The following is a 19,250-nucleotide window of genomic DNA, read 5'->3' as shown; positions in this document are numbered from 1 at the left end:
AAAGAACAACCCACTAATTTTTTGGGTAAGCCTTTCTCTGAGAGCTTGTGAAAAATGAGCTGCTCCCACCATGACGTAGAAAAGGGATTTTTCTGCCATTGTGTTTTCACAAGCGACAAAGGTGTACCAGTTCTAACCCTATGCAAAGTTCGAGCAAAGCATGCCAACTGTTTTGTCTTTGGTTGCACTGATGAGCACAGAACACTTTTTAGAGTCCCAGCCTCAGAAGAGACAAGAGAGCAGTGGATTTATTAATTTGTTTACTGTATATTACAATGCTTCCACACAGATCAAATATAAATGTGATTTCTTTCCCAGCTTTTTACCTTTACAGACATAACCAACAGTTTTTGTAGCTTGTGTTTTTTATTTTTTATTTGTTTATTTTTCCCCAGACTTGTGTGTATTCGATAGTTTAAGCGCAATAAGACATCAGGGAGAACATCCCGTGTGACAGCCACTTTCTGGGCTCTATTTTAACAATCTAAGTGTTTGGTCTAAAGTGCACGGCGCAGGTGCACTCAGGGTGTGCTAGCCTGGTGCATGCTCTAAATGGGTTGATCCTATTCTCTTCATGAATAATGGATGTTTTTTGGGCGTAACGTGTAATAAACCAATCAGAGTGTCATCTCCCATCTTTAATAGCCAGTAGCGCTCATGCCATGACAGATCTGTGGAATTTGCAAGTGCAGAGACAGAACGCATCTCCAGAGAGGAAACGGAGCTGCTCGTGCACGAGCAAATACAGTATGTAGCCTATTTCTGATACATGCAATGACTATCCATTACGACATGTTGCCATTTTTATATTTACTGTATGTGGCGTACACAATATATTATTTTACATTTGTAATCCTTAAGTTTAAATATTTGGCATGTTTGTGTGCTGCTGTGCGTCCCTGTGTGTGTAATAAGCAGTTTGCACACATGATGTGGACCTGCATATACTAATACGCTCTTTAAATAACTAAGAAAAAACTGAGCCAGACTTTAAACCAGGTTTGAGTTAGTCTATAGTAAGTCTATTTTCAGTTCCTCAAAATAGCAACGTGCCTGAACACCCCTCGTTTTCAGACCAGCACGCCCCTGAGCGCATGAATGGGCACAGATGCATTTGCTATTTAAACAACGTGGCGCTGGACTGGGAAATGAGAATTACTTTGGGCTGAGACTAGCAAAAACACTTGCGCCAGATTGCGCGGGGTGTATGATAGGGCCCTTTGTGTGTGTGTGTGTGTGTATATATATATATATAAAAATATATAAAGTAAAAAGGGACATAATAGGTCTCTTAATTAGATTGTCACTGATTAAATTAATCACATATCAAATTTTATGACATTTAAAAACATCGACTTTCATTTCTGTAGCTTATTAGTAACTGCTCATTATACCATTTTATGTTTTTTAATAGGCAGGTGAATAATTATTGACCTTAAAGTCGGGAGGCTATTGTTTTGCACGTGCATGTCTTTAATTTCTAAGAATATTCCTATTATGAAACATATAAAAAAATGATTATCTAACCCCCATATGGCCATGATGCATTTTCATTTAACCTGCTTTGCCTGATCCTTTCAAAACAATATCACTTTACTCTAAGGAAATGTCTGTCTCTATTCCTGTAGGTTTTAATCATCAGGACGACTCGTTGTAAACAACATTTCTAAAAATGAACACAGGAGAGAACACGGTTCAGATGAGTTGCTGTGAAACTTGGGTACATGCTTAAAGAGATATGACAGGTAGGAGCAACCCTCCAAATATGCTAAATTCGTTGGCTGTGTGGGTTTTTATTTTTTAACAACACCTCAGAAAGTGGCAGTAGAGTGAAGGAAAGGCCATATTTCATCTGACATCTGAGTATTTTGACTGCTTATGGTTCCTGCTACGGCGTTGCATAATACAGATATGCCTATTCTTTACTGTAACCTCTCTCTCCCACACAAGTATCTTCAGGTATGTCTAACTACACTTGATCCATGTGGTCTCAATTCTCCAAATGTGTTGTCCTTTGCCCTGCTTTTCTGGTCTTGTGTAGCTGTTTGTTCCTTTGCACGCCATCTTGTAGATTTAGATGATGCCGTGTTGCCCTGCAGCAGAGCGGAGCTCGAGGACACACTCTCTATTATCAGTCATTGTAACACCTGCAGTTCATCTGCGGGGAACTATTTACAGGAGCTTTAGAACAAATGGTGTGAGATTTATCACTCTGTTGTGTATGTAGTCTGGGAGTTTCCTTGTATATTGTACATTAGTTGTCCCTAAACAACAACAAAAACCAGATAATTTTGTCCTTGAAATTTCATTTTGTTATTAATGTCTAAAATTGATTTTTGCTCAACTATTTATTTCACGCCTTCAAACAGTTGTGGGCATAAAGAACATATTAATAGCTTTCTTTTGAGAGGTGGACTTTTTTTTTCCGTAATTGGGTTCTTTTCACAAGTGAGATTGTATTTTGATTGGCCATTGTAATTTTTAGGTCATTACGATAAGCTTTAAGAAGTCAAAGGAATCAGACTGCAAAACATCTTGCATGCCGCAATGAAGTAATTTTCCCTTTTGTGTCGCATCGGCTGACTGGCCTCCATAAATGACTGGACAAATCTCACTTGGAACACGAGGAAAGGATTTTGTACAATAGCTCGCGGTTAATTAAAAGAATAGTTCACCCCAAAGTCAAAAAATTACTCACTCTTAGGCTCCAAGATGTCATCCAATATGTAGATGAATTTGTTTCTTTGTTGGAACAGTTTTGGAGAATTTTAACATTACATCACTTGTTCACTAATGGGTCCTCTGCAATGAATGGGTGCCGTCAAAATGAGATTCTAAATAGCTGATAGAAGCTGTGCGTTTGAAAGAAACACCTTCAGAATAGTCCATAAATCCTCTCATATCAAAATCTACCAACAGGTTTATTTAGAAAAATTTTTTGTTAGTTTTTAGCTTGTAAATGGTTCTTGGTTTGTGCATATTTCTCTCCTGGTTCAGATGAAATGACTTTTTCACTGGAGAGAGTAACATTATGGATAGAGGACTAACATTTTAGCTGGAATCAATGGTTTTAAGCTACACCTAAGTCTTAATTAAAGATTTATTTATTATAAACATGCACAAAACATTAATTTATGTTTTTATCAGCTGTTTGGACTCTCATTTTGACGGTACCCATTCACTGTGGAGGATGTGATGTAATGCTTTTCTAATTTCTGTAAGGATGCAGTAAATTAATTACATTCAAATCTATTTATAGTTCAAATAAATGCTGTTTGTTTGGACTTTGTATTTATCAAAGAATATTGAAGAAAAAAATGCAATACAGTTTCCACAAAAAAAATATGTTTTCAACATGTTCAAATATTATGTTTTTTTTTTTTCTCACTAAATCAGGACTGCATTTAGTTTACTTGTGGTTAAATCAGATCATTTTGATGAGTTTGATGAGGTTGTGCTCTGGTCCTCTTTTACAGAGCATCCATCAGTGTAATTTGGAATAGGCTGAGGATCATCATTGACAGGCTGAAATCGTTAACTAAATGCAAGCAAATATAAGTAAGGAAAAAATGGTTTTGATATATTTCAAACGGATATTATGAGGGGGAAAATCAGGACTGTGAAAGTCTTGATTACCAAAATACCTCTGTAGTTCACACTTTGGAAAACATTGGTCTTGTGATTAAAATGTGTAGTTATTATAGAATCACTTCATTAAGCTGAAATAGACAGGAAACGTTAAACACGAAGACTGCAAAAATCAAAAAGTCAATATGTGAAGCAGGAATAACGACTTATTTACATGCCACAGAGGTTCAAATTAAATGGGCGTTCTGATAAAACCTCTAAATTCTCTAAATTCAAAAGTAGTCACGGCTGACCAAATGGTACAGCACATTATTTTGTCCTTGTAAATCAGATGGACATCTCTTTTGTAAGAGATTTATTCATTCTAATTAAAGAGACCAGGCAGAACTGTCTAGACTAGAGAGAATTAAACACAACAGTTTTTATAGTTGTTAATATTTAGTCATTTAATTCAAATGAATTAGTTTTCAGCCACGTTCTGTAGCTTATTGTCAGTCATAAAGTTTTAAAGGACGTTTAAAAGCAAAGCACAAAATGTCCTAACAGGTTCTGAGGTGATCAAATCTTAATGTTCAGAAAATGCGTTTAAATGTGCTAGCTGGTCACAAATAGCTTTGCTGAAATTAGGCATTTTTCACAGCATGGGTCCCATGATGTGTGCTTAACACCTTGGAGAGAGCACTTAAACTGAATTCCTGAATCACTTCCAGAAATATTGCTACCATTTCAAACAAACTGATACATGAGAAGACCTTCACCATCCCCAAAGTAAAAGTGTTTACCAGAGCTGGAAAAATCCACTCTGCAGTTTTACTCGACAAATTTCATTTTCCGTGCCAGGTTTCTCTCGGTATACCCAGAGGAGCATTTTATTGCTCAGAGGTTGCTCTTTAATAAAGTCCTCAGAAATTTCTCTTTCTTTCTTTCTTTTAAAAATAGGAACTTCTTCTTGGATGTTCCCCCTTAAATTTTTTAGGTAAAAATAACATTTAAAAGACACTAATTATGTGCATATCATAGCCGAGAAGTTCATGAGGAAATTCATGAGTTCATATTGAAATCTCATAATTACGATTATAAAACTTTTTTTTTTTTATGTACATTTGATGAAAGTATAATCGCACTCAGACCATACCTTGTAGAAGAGTGTTTCTTCATCAGAACAGATTTGGGGAATTTTAAGCAAAACATCACTTGCTCATATCAATAGATCATCTGCAGTGAATGGGTGCCGTCATGAGAGTCCAAAACAGAGTATAAAAACATCACTGTGATATACAAGTAATCCATACTACTCCATTAACATCTTTTGACGTGAAAAGCTGTGTGTTTATGAGAAACAAATTCATTATTAAGACATTTTAACCCATTGCTTTCGGTCATATATCCGTAATTATGCTTTTCCAATGAAAAGTCTTCTCGTCTGAATCAGGAGAAAAATGACACTGATTACTCATTGTTTATAGGTGAAAGCTCTCCAGAACAGTATTAAACAAACATGTCTGTGGATTTTAATGTGAGAGGACAACATGACATGGACTTTTTCTCAGGAAGAAGATTTATGATGGATTAATGACTGGTACTTTGGCCAGATTTGACGGTTTAAAATTAAAATGCTTTGTTTCCCACAAGCATGCAGCTTTTCACTTCATAATAACTAATGAGTCGTGTGGATTACTTGTGGATTAATGTGATGTTTTCATCAGCTTTTCTGACGGTACCCATTCACTGCAGATGATCCATGATTGGTGAGCAAGTGATGAAACAAATTCATCTCCATCATGGCCTGAGAACGAGTACATTTTTGTCCTTAAACCTGTTAAGTTTAATATTATTTGCCCTCAAAGAGACACCTCATTTGTGATTTCTTTTTCATTCATAGAAGTATTCTTCTCCCTATCTGACATTTTCTGTTTACTGTATAATCCTTACTTTGCGATCTGATGTTCAAGTTGAGATACTGTAGATTCTGTAGAGCAAATGCAATATTTATGTCAAAATATGTTAGCATATTTTACAGTTCAAGAGCACTTGTGCTGGACCAGAGGGTGCACACAGAATAAATCTATGATGAATTTATGAGAGAAACACCCGAGACCTTCTGACATCAATAAATTGGCACGGTGCAAAGATCTCCCAATGGTATAAAGAACATAGGCTTCTTAGGTTACATGTTGAGGAGGCGAAATGCACAAAAGCAGAGAGAGCACCATATAGAAATGCTTGATGTGTGACATACATTCATAGCACAGAGGTAGTTGAGCAAACCTTGCAATGCAATTCCAAAATGTTTGATGTAATTACTTTGGCACCTGGATCAGGATCCCCATCGCCTAACTTGCACATGTCAGGTCATTACTCAAGGAGTCCTCAAGGACAGTGTCTCTTCAATATTCAATGACTACAGTGCAATAACTCGTTTTGTTGGGAATATATATGAACATGTAATGGCTCTCAGCAGACACTGCGAGAATATTATTGTAGCGAGCCAGAAATGAAGCTCTTCCTGTCCAACTGAGTTTTTCTTTTTCACACCGCCATATCCACGACACACTTTCATTAATAAATCTAAATCTATTCAGTAAGTCACTTCCTATGTTATTATAAGCCACACATGGGCTTTTTCTTGATAATAGTGCCACATCCTGACTATTTTATGATTCTAGTCGACTTTGTACATTTCAAAAGCTCTTCCTCATCTATATACCTCATTACACAGCACAGTGGTGGCTTATATCAGCTACCTTGAGAGATAAAAACAGTTTAACAGAATTTAAAGTGAAACTGTCTATTTTAGAAAGGAAAAGTAGATGTAAATACTACACAATGGCTAAGAAAATTCAAATATTACCTGCAGGTGGTGCTCTTACTGGTACACTCGATGTTATATAAATGTTGAACTACATTTGTGGCAAAATAGGCAGTGCAGAAACGTCCACCCCTTTGAACTTGACGGCCGGTCATGGTTCAGTGGTCTTTGTAATTGTGGTTTGAACATCTAAGCAGTGATGGTGCATGTAACCTTTTTCCCCCCACATAATTATAGAGTGAAATATCATATAGGCTAGACGATATAGAAAAATTCTGTGCTTGGGGAAGGGGTTGATTTCTTCATTCAGTCGTCAGAGAGCAATACTTCAGCAGTACTTTAGCTTCCACTGGGAACTTTTATAATCTTATGCTTAATTTTCAGCCTTGTGCATCTCTCTTTTCTCATTAAACTCCTCGTTTAAATTACTCTTAAAGGATGTTACATGATTGCTTTTGCATCAGATTGGTCAGAGCTATTATCTGTTGATTTGCCCATCTGTCTAGTGAATCTGCAAAATTGCTGGCAAAAGATATGCCTGTCTATGTTAAAGCAAGGGCTGTCTTTTCATGTTAAATATGCAGAGTAAAGTATCATTAGCTTGATTATTTTTCTTGTATATATATATATATATATATATATATATATATATATATATATATATATATATACTGATTATATGCTGAGAAAATTAATGAAATGAGATATTAAAAATAGTAATATTGTGAAGTATTATTACAATCTAACAGAAATGTGATTCATTCGTGTGATGATAAAGCCGATCATTACTCTAATCTTCAGTCTCAGTGATCGTTCAGAAATCCTTCTAATATGCTGTGAAACATTTATTATCAGTGTTCAAAACCGCTGTGCAGCTTAATAGTTTGTGGAAGCCATGATCATTTTTTTCATGATTCTTTGATTAGAAAGTTCAAAAGAACAGCTTCTACTTAAAATATAAAAACTTTTTTTGTTTTTATTATTAACATATTATAAATGTCTTTACTATCGTCTTTGATCAATTTAATAAATCAATCAATTTAAAGTATTATTTTCCTTCCATCAAAATAAATTACTGACCCTAAACTTTAGTAGTGTATTGTATGGTAGTGTAATTGAAAACAGTATTGTAGCAGATAACAGTAGATATAATTAACAGTGAGCTTTAGACAGCAGTATAGTCTTTTATTTTTACATCACTAAAAATATACAGTATACTTGCCTTTAGTTAATACTTGTAGATAGAATTGCTCCAATTAATGCATTAGCTTTTGTTGACACTTTATTTTTATAATTAATTGTGCTAAATGAACACAATATTTAATAACCATACTAATAAGCATACTAAATATGCAGACTTTTGGATGTCCTATGGTGTTCTTCTGCCCCACTGCACTTACATGACTGACTGAGTCCAATGCTAATTTAACTGCTGCTAATATGGTCATGCCGACAGATTGAGGAGGGTTTGATAAATCACCTGAGGAATAAACAAGCAGAAGGTAATAGCATTTGTTGCCAACTTGCCGTCTGGTGAGACGTGGGGAGAGAGAGGTCTTGAGGATTTGAGCCGAGCCCAGTCACCCACATGCTTCACGTCTCACTGGATGGACACTTTCCAACTGAACGCCGGGCGAGGAAAGTCACTGAATCTCCAGTGACTAGGGACACATCTGTGACTGTCCCAACGCATTAAGGTTCTATGCTGAGAGTTTCTAAGGGGATGTCAAATTCTCCTGGTCTCAGCATCGCACACAGTGACAACCTGAAGACCTTGGTCTCGGGTTCTTATAATATCCAGACCTGATCCTATTTCTCCGCTTCCTATTTCCCAGCTTCCAAGTTAGTGTGTCATGTGTCCACAAACAGACTGAACATGTCAAAACCGAGCGTGTCTTCATTACAAATACTGTCTCGTTCTTTGATTCTGCTGTTTGAGAGAACTAAGGCACTTTCATCCCTGTGATGTACCCTCACAAGCACCATCAGTAAGACTGAAGACCCAAGACTCAAATGTTTTTATTTTCATTTTTACTCTTGTTGTACTAAATATAATTTATTCATAATATACCTATCATATAAATACATACATATATATATATATATATATATATATATATATATATATATATATATATATATATATATATATATATATATATATATTATTTTTTTTTTTTATAAAAGTGATACACACTTTTTTAAGGATCAGATTTAATTAACTATTTTATTCACACATAAACAATTATCAACAGACATACATATGGAGCACATCAAATATAGTAACGAAAGCTCAAATGTGCCTAATTGATTATTTTGTGACAAACAAGCATGGCTGAGCTTCTGTTTACCATAGTTGATGTACTCTATCAATTCTTATTAATCAATGATATAAGGAAATAATAAAAATAACTGTGTTCCAAAAATGATTTGGAACGTCATGATGATGATTTTTGTTTTGACCGAACTCATCCTATCCTTTTTAGCTTCAAAATATGTAAAAAATGCAGTTGCTCAACTAAAATCACCATCCATCATAATGCACCTTTGTACTGTTTCCTTGCCAGATGTGATGCAACAAAATCACAACCAATAACACTTCACAGATCGTGGATGACTTGTATGCTCTTTTGCTTGCTTCGTAGCTAAAAACCAACACATTCCTTGTGTCATCATGATGCTACTAGCAATGAGATCTTTCTGGTTATGGAAGAATATACCATTTGTTGCTTTATGGCTTGTTAAGAACGCATAATGGCAACCTGAAGTTGGAAACATTACTTCCGTCTCTCTGCTGCTTTTCTACGAAAGATGCACTGAGAGGAAAGGTAGTCTAAGATTTTAAAAGAATTACAACAAAAGCCCACACTGCTTTAAAAGGACTTACCGGTCCTACTGACAGTGACAGGAGGAATGAGCAGTCAGTCATATCTGAACACTATAGCAGAAGTGCATGGAGGGATTAAAGCAAGATTGGATCTGCTTTTAAATGGTGATCTAAGAAAACAAATTAAAATCCAGAACCACAGACAATTGGTCGCCCTCCAAACACAGGTCTACTTGATGTGGTTATCATAGTCATATACCTACAGAATACTGGAGTAAAATCACATTACTGCTCCGTGACCTCAGGACTGCAGCCCATGTAAATCAGTTTGCAATCTCTTATTTTCTCATTTCCCTCTCACTGAAAATAATGGAAATATGAGTAAATATGAGTTTTGAATATGACATCCATAAACATCATCATGGCCCTGATCACTGATTCTGGTTGTCCATTTTTATCAACATCCACAAAGCATTGAATCCTGAATAGGTATTGTGCTACATTTTGTGTTATAAAAATGAATAATAACTCAAACGATAGTTACATAATGAGAAGTGTGCTATTAATTTTGTAACTGATAAAACTTACTTGCAGATGACAAATCAAGAAGAACCTTACAGTATCCTGAAGGAGGAACACAGGCCAGATTCATGAAACATTCTTAGGAATAAAGTTCTTGGAGTAGCTAAAAAAAAAAAAAAAAACGGATTTTTAAAAAATTATTATTTATTTTATTTTAAGAAATCTGAGATATAAAAACATTTACATTAGATTGCAGTTGGTAGTGAGTGAGTGAAGTGACATTCAGCCAAGCATGGTGACCCATACTCAGAATTTGTGCTCTGCATTTAACCCATCCGAAGTGCACACACACACACACACACACACTGTGAACACACACCCGGAGCAGTGGGCAGCCATTTATGCTGCAGCGCCCAGGGAGCAGTTGGGGGTTCAATGCCTTGCTCAAGGACACCTAAGTCGTGGTATTGAGGGTGGAGAGAGCACTGTACCTGCACTTCCCCCACCCACAATTCCTGCCGGCCCCGAGACTCAAACTCACAACCTATCGATTGGGAGTCCGACTCTCTAACCATTAGGCCACGACTTCCCGACTTCCTATAGTTAAACATTATAGTGGTTTAAAATTGAGTTTTGAGTAAAAGTGAGTTATTAATCTTATAAATTGTCTTACGTAGCTGGATGCTAATAGAGGTTATGTGCATATCCATATTCTGTAAAACAGATCACACTTCTTCTGGTTCAGGTCTTATGAATGTGCTTCATTTTGTATGTGAATATGCTGTTTTACTCAAGATTCTAAGTTTTACCTCTAGTTGTGAAGCATGTAAAGGAAAGCAAAGGCTTACAATGTTGAACTGTGAACTCGAAATACAAAGTTAGGTAACACATATTCACTATTAACTAAGAGTTCTCCCACAAACTCTGAATTTTCTGCTTATTGGAAGTAAGTGAGGTACTTGTTGTAGTAGTTACTGGATGTTTAGGTATGGGGTATAGGTTTAAGGGATCTAGAAATTAGTCATGCAGAATATATAAATTAATAAGGCCTCATTAATAAGGGCTTTCTAAGTACTAATAAACAGCTAATATGCTACTAATAAACCTGTTAATAAGCAACTAGTTAATAGTGAATAGTTATTTAATTTTAAAGTTTTATTTGATTTTAAACAAGTTTGTGGTCTGTTAACTGTAAATTAGTACATTAGCTGTTGTGATAGAGTACATGTAAGCATACACACACACACACACACACACACACACACACACACACACACACATATATATATATATATATATATATATATATATATATATATATATATATTAGGGGTGTAACGGTTCACAAAATTCACGGTTCGGTTCGATACGATTCACTGGTGTCTCGGTTCGGTTCGGTACGGTTCGGTACGTTTTAGATACAGCAAAAAGAAAAAATTGGCAGATACATTTCCTTGATTTAAAAAAAAATATATTTATTAAAACTAACAAAGTATGTTTTTTTTACATTGAACAATGATGGAGCTATTCTTTACCCATCTTCTATGGTGTTTTCTTAGTAAGATACTGTATAAAACAAAAACAGCTCCTTATAAAAAAAAAAATGAAAATTTTATATTATTGTTGTAGTAGTTATGAACAAATACAAAGATGTAACTTTTTATATGGAACTCTATAACTCTTTATATTGAGTGTGTTTTTACTCAATTGGTTCTCTATAGGGCTTTTGTTTTTTGGCTCAAAGCAGGAATTACGGTCTGGCTGAAATGAGCTCGTGAAGGAATATTGTAACGGGGCTCAGTTACATTAAGCATATTCTTAAAACCTGCGTTTTCCACTACAGAGCGCGCTCGCTCACTCAGTACGCGCGGCGCTGGACCCTGGGCTCAGCGTTGCCCTTCAGATACAACGCGATTTGTGCTGCACTATGCCAAGAGCAAAGTAGGTGGAGTTTTCAAAACTGCCCGTGCATACGTTCTATTTATAACAGTTGTTCTATCTAATAACGTGCAGGCCTGTTAATTGTATCGTACTGCTCAGGAAATTCCGATACAGTACAGTACTAGTCCATTTTGATTTCCGTGCTTGCTCGGATGCCCCGATCGATTGGTAAAGTGCACCCAAACACCACACCTGTTGGTTATTGGAGGATCTTATATTTCTGGTCTGTTAAACGCATTGGCCATTTTGCAACGAGCCTTCAGCGCGTACTGAGTGAGCGAGCGCCTGACTGAGTAGCCTACATAAACATATAAGATGGTGTTTTTTTCTTCTTCGGGAGTGTCAGGGGCGTTGCCTGTTACGTCGTTTGGGTTATTGAGCTACCTTGTTGAACGCATATCATTATATTTCACAATTTTTTATTTATTTTGCAAATATAATTAATTAGTCCAACGAACCGTTCGGTACATAATGCGTACCGCGTACCGAACGAAAGCCTCGTACCGAACGGTTCAATACGAATACGCGTATCGTTACACCCCTAATAAATATATATATATATATATATATATATATATATATATATATATATATATATATATATATATATATATATATATATATATATATATAGGCGATAAAGGCCATTTTCTTCATTCATCTACTTAGAAGACCTAAAAAAACAAAACCTAACATAAAACGTGTTTGCTTCAGCCAATTGAAGGCCTCATTTTGAGCCAGGAAAAAAACTCTGTATTTTGGAATAACTTAACGTTGTGAAGTTCTTAAAACTGTCTAAAGAAATTTCATAACATTCTTCTTAGGAATATTTTTGTGAATCTGGCCCCAGAATATCATAGATATCTTGGGCAAGCAATCAAGCAACCACCCACAACAGCAGAGCATCACGACACCATTTTTTTTTTTTTTTTTTTGCATAGTACCACTCACAATTACAGAAGAAAGTGTTATCTAGTGATTTTTTAAGTATAGACAACATTTGAGATAGACTGATGTGGTTATAACATTGCATAACACTTTTTTACTGCGATTTGTCTTCATTCCTAGTTGCGAGATGGCTGCGTATTTCCCATAATCAGATCAGTGAATCAAATTAAGTCCCTAATCTTTTTAAATACAGGATTTGCTCTGTATAATTGCAGGTATGTGCTCCATATGAGTGCAATCATAAATTAAGGATCTACATAACTGCTGAGCATTATGGGGATGCGCAGCGAGGTTTAACTCAGGAGATCTGCAGAAGGGGCACTCACTGAAACAGCTGTCATGTTGATCACTCTGACCAGCCCATTAACACCTCAAGCTGTGAATGCCAATGAAATTAACTTATTGATCTGTGGTTTAATAAAGCTATTAAATACAGGAGAGAGGTATAAAGGTCTGTCCATTTAGAGAAAAATAGTGTCCAAAGCTTTAAATGTGTTATGACTTATATAGACGTGCAGACAGAAAGAGGGATTTCTCCAGGTCTGACTACTTAGACAAAGACAAGCTTAAGTGGTCAAACTTTAAATGTGTCATGGCTTTTAGAGATTGAACTTTGCAAAGCAGCAATCTCACCGGCCAGAAAGAGCAACATCCTGCTAGGATGAAAGGCTCTAGATAACATGATATACTTTGGCTGAATGTAAACGTTATTGCCCTTTCTCCTCCAAGTGCTATATATCTTTTAATCCCCTGGCACAGATAATGCTGCTATCAACATCACGAAATGCAAGGACGAATCCACCTGATTTAGAGGAAATCTGATTTAGTTTGATGCCATTTGAAGCTCTACTAATGTATTGCGGAGTGAAACAACACTGTCATACTCACTCAGTGGACTGAACAATGCCATATCGTAAAACGAATTTGTTGAATGTTCCAACTTGGGTTATGACATGCCATTGATTTCCACAAATAAATGAATAAATAAATAGAAATTCCAGTAATGCACTTACAATGGAAGTGTCCAGGGAGAATGCATTGGTTAATTTATTTTTTATTTTTTTATATATACACTTTCTAAAATTGCAGCACAATGTACTGTATTATTTTGAATGAATTTTCTGTATTTAGATCCAGGATTTTGGTTTTGTGTACAGTATTCTTTCAGATAGTATGAATCTAAAACATGACATTCACTTATTCAATAGATATGAATGCTATCAATTTAATAATATATAATTTTTTTGGAAAAACAAAATCTGAAGGACCTGTATCCCAGTGGCAAGGAGAGATGTCCTCTTATGGCAATATACATTTAATATTTAGGCAGATAATGCTAAATTAACTTATACATTTACTTAAATACTTTATTCAGTTTTCATTTATTATTGCATTATTGTGTTATATGTAAGAAAGCCAAGTAAATCCTAAATAAATGCAGCAATATACACTACTGTTCAAACCTTTGGAGTCTGTAAGGAATTTTTAACCAAGGCCACATCAAATTAATCAAAAATGACGGTAAAGACATTTATAACATTGCAAAATATTTATTTTTTAAATATGTAATGCTGTTCTTTTTTAAACTTTCTACATCAAAGAATCCTGGAATAAATGCATCATGGTTTGCACAAAAATATTAAGCAGCAGATATTGAAGACCAAAGCTATGGCTGCAGATTAAATTTTTTATACAGTATTTTATAGTATTACTCCTCCTACTGTATTATTAATCAAATAAATGCTGCCTCTGTGAGCATGAGAGACTTATTTCAAAAACATTAAACATTCTTACTGACTTTAAACTTTTGAAAGGTAGTGCTGGAAGATTGTACATGCATTCTTCAGTGATCATTGCTAAAAATCATTGCATTAATCCGTAAAGATATCTAACCATTCCTAAAACTTGGTAAATTTAGATGAAAAGTAAAAAAAATTAAGTTGATGATGCATGTTTTTAGAGAATATCTTGAGTTAAGTGTTTTCTTAGACCATTAGCAAACTGCTTTAAAATCTAAACCTCAGAATATTTAGGTTGAATGTTACAGCAGGGGTTTTCAGTGTCTTAGACAAAGGGCCTCTTCACTTACAAAACTTACAAGACAGCATATTTGTAGTTTTACTTGATGGATTGATCATCATCGTGCCTCCCTTGTTATGCTCTGGCGGCCCCCCTGAGTGGAGGGATTGAAAACCGCTGATCTGAATGATAAGGGTGTAAGTCTGCAAGTGCTGGTGGGCTTACAGTTGCCAGTACACATGATCGTGTTTGTATTTGATCCTGTGGAACAAAAGCATCTCTAAAATTCCTGATTTTTTATGTTGGACACCTCCCTTCGCCTTTGTTCAGCTTACGTTATGACAGTTTATTTGACTTTGCATTTGGGAGTACAGTAAAAGTCTGCTATGTGACTGCACAGTATATATTCACGGTATGTTTTTGCTTTGTTGTGTTGAGTTTGACTGATGCTTCTTGTCATATAGAAATGGAAAACGGAAATTGTTAAGCTCTACTTTTTCTTTTTTTAATGTATTTTTGCAGTGAAGTTTACATGATAATGCGATCTGCTGAAAAAACCACATTTATCTCACATTCTCTCATCTTTTTCATTTCTTTTGCTGCCCAGCGGTTGCATTGGAAGGCAGTGGCAAATAAACAGCATAATCATCACTCGCAGTGCGTCAGCGTGCGCTGTCTAAATATTCATGTCAAAACATTACTTCCAATGATGAACGACAAGGTGACTCAGCCCCTGTCACAGAGTTGTCAATGCTGCTACACTCCCTTCCGGACATTAACAAAGCTCGCATTCTCTCACAGGAAGTGAGCTTTTGCCAGCTGCACATGCATTTGTCAAAACAAAAACTCATACATACTTGGCTCTGTTGAGGGAGATTCTGAATTGCATCTGTAAAGTGTCTAGGGTGCTTAGGGACAGAATCCGTACCAGAGAACATGACTGCTGCTTAAGAGATCTTGAGATTTTCTTCTGGAGGTGAAGATGACAGTCTCTACATCTTTATCAATGGAAGAAGTGTAAGAGTCACCAATGCTCAATACAGTTAATGTGCACCTTGAAAAGTGTTTCCTTACGCCCATATTTGGTTTAGTTTCCTGTTCTAGTTGTCTCATTATTAGTTGATTCCTTGCACCTATCTGTCCCTCGTTAAGTTTAGTATAAATGTGTAGACTTGCAAGATGTTTCCTTGTCGAGTCTTAAATGTCACCCCATGTGTGTACTCCTGCTCTGTGTAGTCATAGTTGTGTATTCATCTCCTTATTTTCCTCTGATGCACTGTGACAGAAGACTTGATCCAAAACAAAAGGATGACTGCCACTGAGGATGCGCTGTGTGTGGTTTGTGGCAGGGAGGTCAGAGGTTGGAGCTAATCAAGCTGATTAACCTTGTCCTTTATTTAAATATGCCGACTTTGAAGTCGAAGAATTAACGGCACAGTCTAAGTCTCATCATCCAGCCCCCGCCAGAACACGCCGCATCTCCCCAGCTGACCCCACACCAAGAACCCCTACAGTACATACCGCTCAATTGGCTCCTACCGCCAGCTCAACCCCATATTTCCGGCTGTCCTCCAAAGCTCCACCGTGGTCCTCAGCCCTGGAGCGACAGCCACTCAGAAGTCAAGACGGCCAGCCTCTCAAAAGATAAGCTCGCCTGCGGTGGCTCACTCTAGCCTTTCTGCCGCTCCGAAGACAAGCAAGCCAGCAGCTCAGAATTAAAGACCGCCAGCTTGACATCGGTGCGGTTCTGCAGTCAAGCTGTCTGACCACGCCATTCACCCTGATGAAAACTGAGGAGGAAAAGGCTGTCGGCTCCATCTCTAGAGCTTGTTTCTGTGTGGGCTCCAACCCCTGAGTTCGATCCAGTGCCAGTTCCTCGAAAGCGTCTTGCTGTGCAAGCTCCTGCAGAGTGCCCTCCAATGCTAGCAGCTTGTAAGCACTTCCCGGATCACCAGTTAAGCCCAGTGTCGGCTCCTGACCCCTAGTTAAGCCCAGGAAGGGCTCTTGATTCCTTGTTTAGCCCAGGGAGGGCTCCTGACCCCCAGTTAAGCCCGGGGAGGGCTCCTGATTCCTTGTTTAGCCCAGCGAGGGCTCCCCAAGTTCAGGTTCTTTTTTGGGAGGGTGGGTGGTAGTAGGGCTCTAGTCATATGGGCGGGGGCTGGGGTCATGCCCTTGGAGTCAGAGCCGCCTTATCCACCATGGCCACCCCAGTCTCCTGATCTGCCATTGCCACCTAAATGTCCTGATCTGCCATGACCGCCAGAGTCTCCTGATCTGCCATGACCGCCAGAGTCTCCTGATCCACCATGGCTCCCTGAGCTGCCTGATCTGCCATGGTGCCTTAAAAAGTTACCGCCATCTGTCCCGTGTCTGTCCTGAGGGACCTCCAGAGCGCCGACCCCCCATCCCCGTTGGATGTTGTGTGGTGCAAGGACCATGCCTTCTGGGAGGGGGGAGTTATGTCAGACTCGGTCCCATGTTTTGGGTGTGTTGAGTTCTCCCTTGTGTTTCCTTACGCCCATATTTGGTTTTGTTTCCTGATCTGTCTCATTATTAGTTGTTTCCATGCAACATGCTCTCACTCGTTAAGTTCAGTGTAAATGTGTAGTTTGCCTGATGTTTCCTTTTCAAGTCTTAAACGCTCCCTATGGTGTGTTCCTCTCCTTTGGTTTGTTTAATTAAAGTCAAGTTGTGTATTCATCTACTCGTATCTTCGTTTCCCTCTGATGCACCGTGACATTTATTCTGGAAAATTACACCTTGAAATAATTGATTTTGGCTGATGGAACCAGAAAAACAGACTGTCTCAAACTTTGATATGTGTTGTCACAGGCAGTAGACAGCGGTAAAAAATGTCCATTTCATGCTTCATGAAGAACTAAAAAAAAAAAAAAAAACAGGTAGTGGTAAAACATTCAACTCTTTGTTCCATGTTGTATCTTTGGGTACAAATAAGAAGCACTTAATCCAGTATTTTGTGTCTTTTGTTCCAACATAAATCATTTTTCGAATCTGCATCTTGAAATTTAGAAAAATTTAATGTACCACAAAGGGGACATGGATGCATTTAACATGCCGTTATAGATGCATAAATGTTTTGTTAACATAAATTGTTGAATACTGATGTTGATGAGATGCAAAACAGAGCTTTATTCTTTGTTTGGAACTATTTTTGTTGGCAAAATTGAGCAAAAAAAGGCTAGACAAAGGAGAAAAAAAACGACTCTTTGTGTGATATAAAGTTAAATATATTAAAGGGGGGGTGAAATGCTCCTTTTCACTCAATATCCTGTTAATCTTGAGTATCTATAGAGTAGTACTGCATCCTTCATAACTCCAAAAAGTCTTTATTTTTATTATATTTATAAGAGAAAGATAGTCTGTACCGATTTTTCCCGGAAAAACACGAGCGCCTAGAGGCGTGACGTGTGGGCGGAGCTAAAGAATCACGAGCGCCAGTAGGCTTTTCCGATGAGAGCGTTTGGAAGCTGTGACACAGATCCAGAGGCTGGAATTTAACAAGAGCAGCATCAGCAAAGGCGTCTCTATGTGGTATGTACTGAAACTGTATATATTTGCTTAGCGGTTTTGGAAAATGACTAAGTTCCACTTTATGTCGTTTTTTTTTTTTTTTTTTAAGCTGTACATGTGGAAAGTGCAGTTTGATGAACCCATCGCATGTTGTTTACTTGATGTGCTCACGCACTGATAGCTAAGTTAACAACACAGAGATATTTGAAGCAGTTTTACTCACCCTTTTTTGTTGGGACTGCATTATCCTTAAGAAATAAACGATGTGCAAATCCGGCGTCAAATTGGGCCTTGTCTGTAAAACAAGCATTTTCGAAATGCAGGGAACAAACACTTGCACAACTCCGTTGATGCTCTGTAAAAATAAACTCCATCCACTGGTCCCTTAATGTTGTTTCTTTTGGTAATCTGTGCAGGGTTGTCTTGCCCTGCCAACCAAAAACACACTTCTTTTGTGACTTTTCGCGATGCTCTCGCTCTGATCAGCGAATCGCTCTGATCAGTGAAATGTCTGTGCTGCTCAGCCTCGCTATACGGGAGCGCGCACTCTTCCGGCAGACGTGCCCTCATGACCCATATAAGGAAATTCCGCTCCATCTAACGTCACACAGAGCCATACTCGAAAAAAACTTTCCGAAACTTGTGACAAACCGGAAGAGGTTTTTTTGGAACAAAAATACTCCTTCAGACACACAAATTAATTTTTGAAACTTTATCCATGTTTAGAATGGGAATCCAACTCTTTACCAGTGTAAAAAACTCAGTATGCATGAAATAGCATTTCACCCCCCCTCTTTAATATATAATTATATAAATATAAAGATTTTCATCCAATTTACATCCAAAATATCTTACATTTTGTTTCTGGAGATGAACAAAGCTTTTATGGGTTTGGAATGACATGGGGGTAAGTGTTTGACAAAATTTTCATTTTGGGGTGGAGTATCCCTTTAAATTCTGACATGGCACAACAGTATGTAAATAAATAGATAAATAAATAACATAAAAAATAAAATCAGTCTTGAGTGGTACAACACTAGCAGGCAGATAGTAGTTAGTTATGAC

The 19,250-nt window shown here is 37.2% G+C and overlaps 1 long non-coding RNA gene across 1 annotated transcript in view; it reads left to right on the top strand.

Annotated features, from left to right (window-relative positions):
• Positions 1-19,250, top strand: part of LOC113049763 (uncharacterized) — a 70,953-nt gene that overhangs the window by 9,844 nt on the left and 41,859 nt on the right. The window contains exon 2 of the long non-coding RNA XR_003276644.1: positions 1,629-1,745. This is a non-coding gene — a long non-coding RNA (uncharacterized LOC113049763). The remainder of the gene's footprint in view (positions 1-1,628; positions 1,746-19,250) is intronic.

The sequence above is a fragment of the Carassius auratus genome, chromosome 30, assembly GCF_003368295.1.
Source record: "Carassius auratus strain Wakin chromosome 30, ASM336829v1, whole genome shotgun sequence".
Classification (NCBI taxonomy): domain Eukaryota; kingdom Metazoa; phylum Chordata; class Actinopteri; order Cypriniformes; family Cyprinidae; genus Carassius; species Carassius auratus.
Note: the sequence above shows the minus strand (reverse complement) of the source record. Positions and strands in the feature narration are given on the sequence as shown.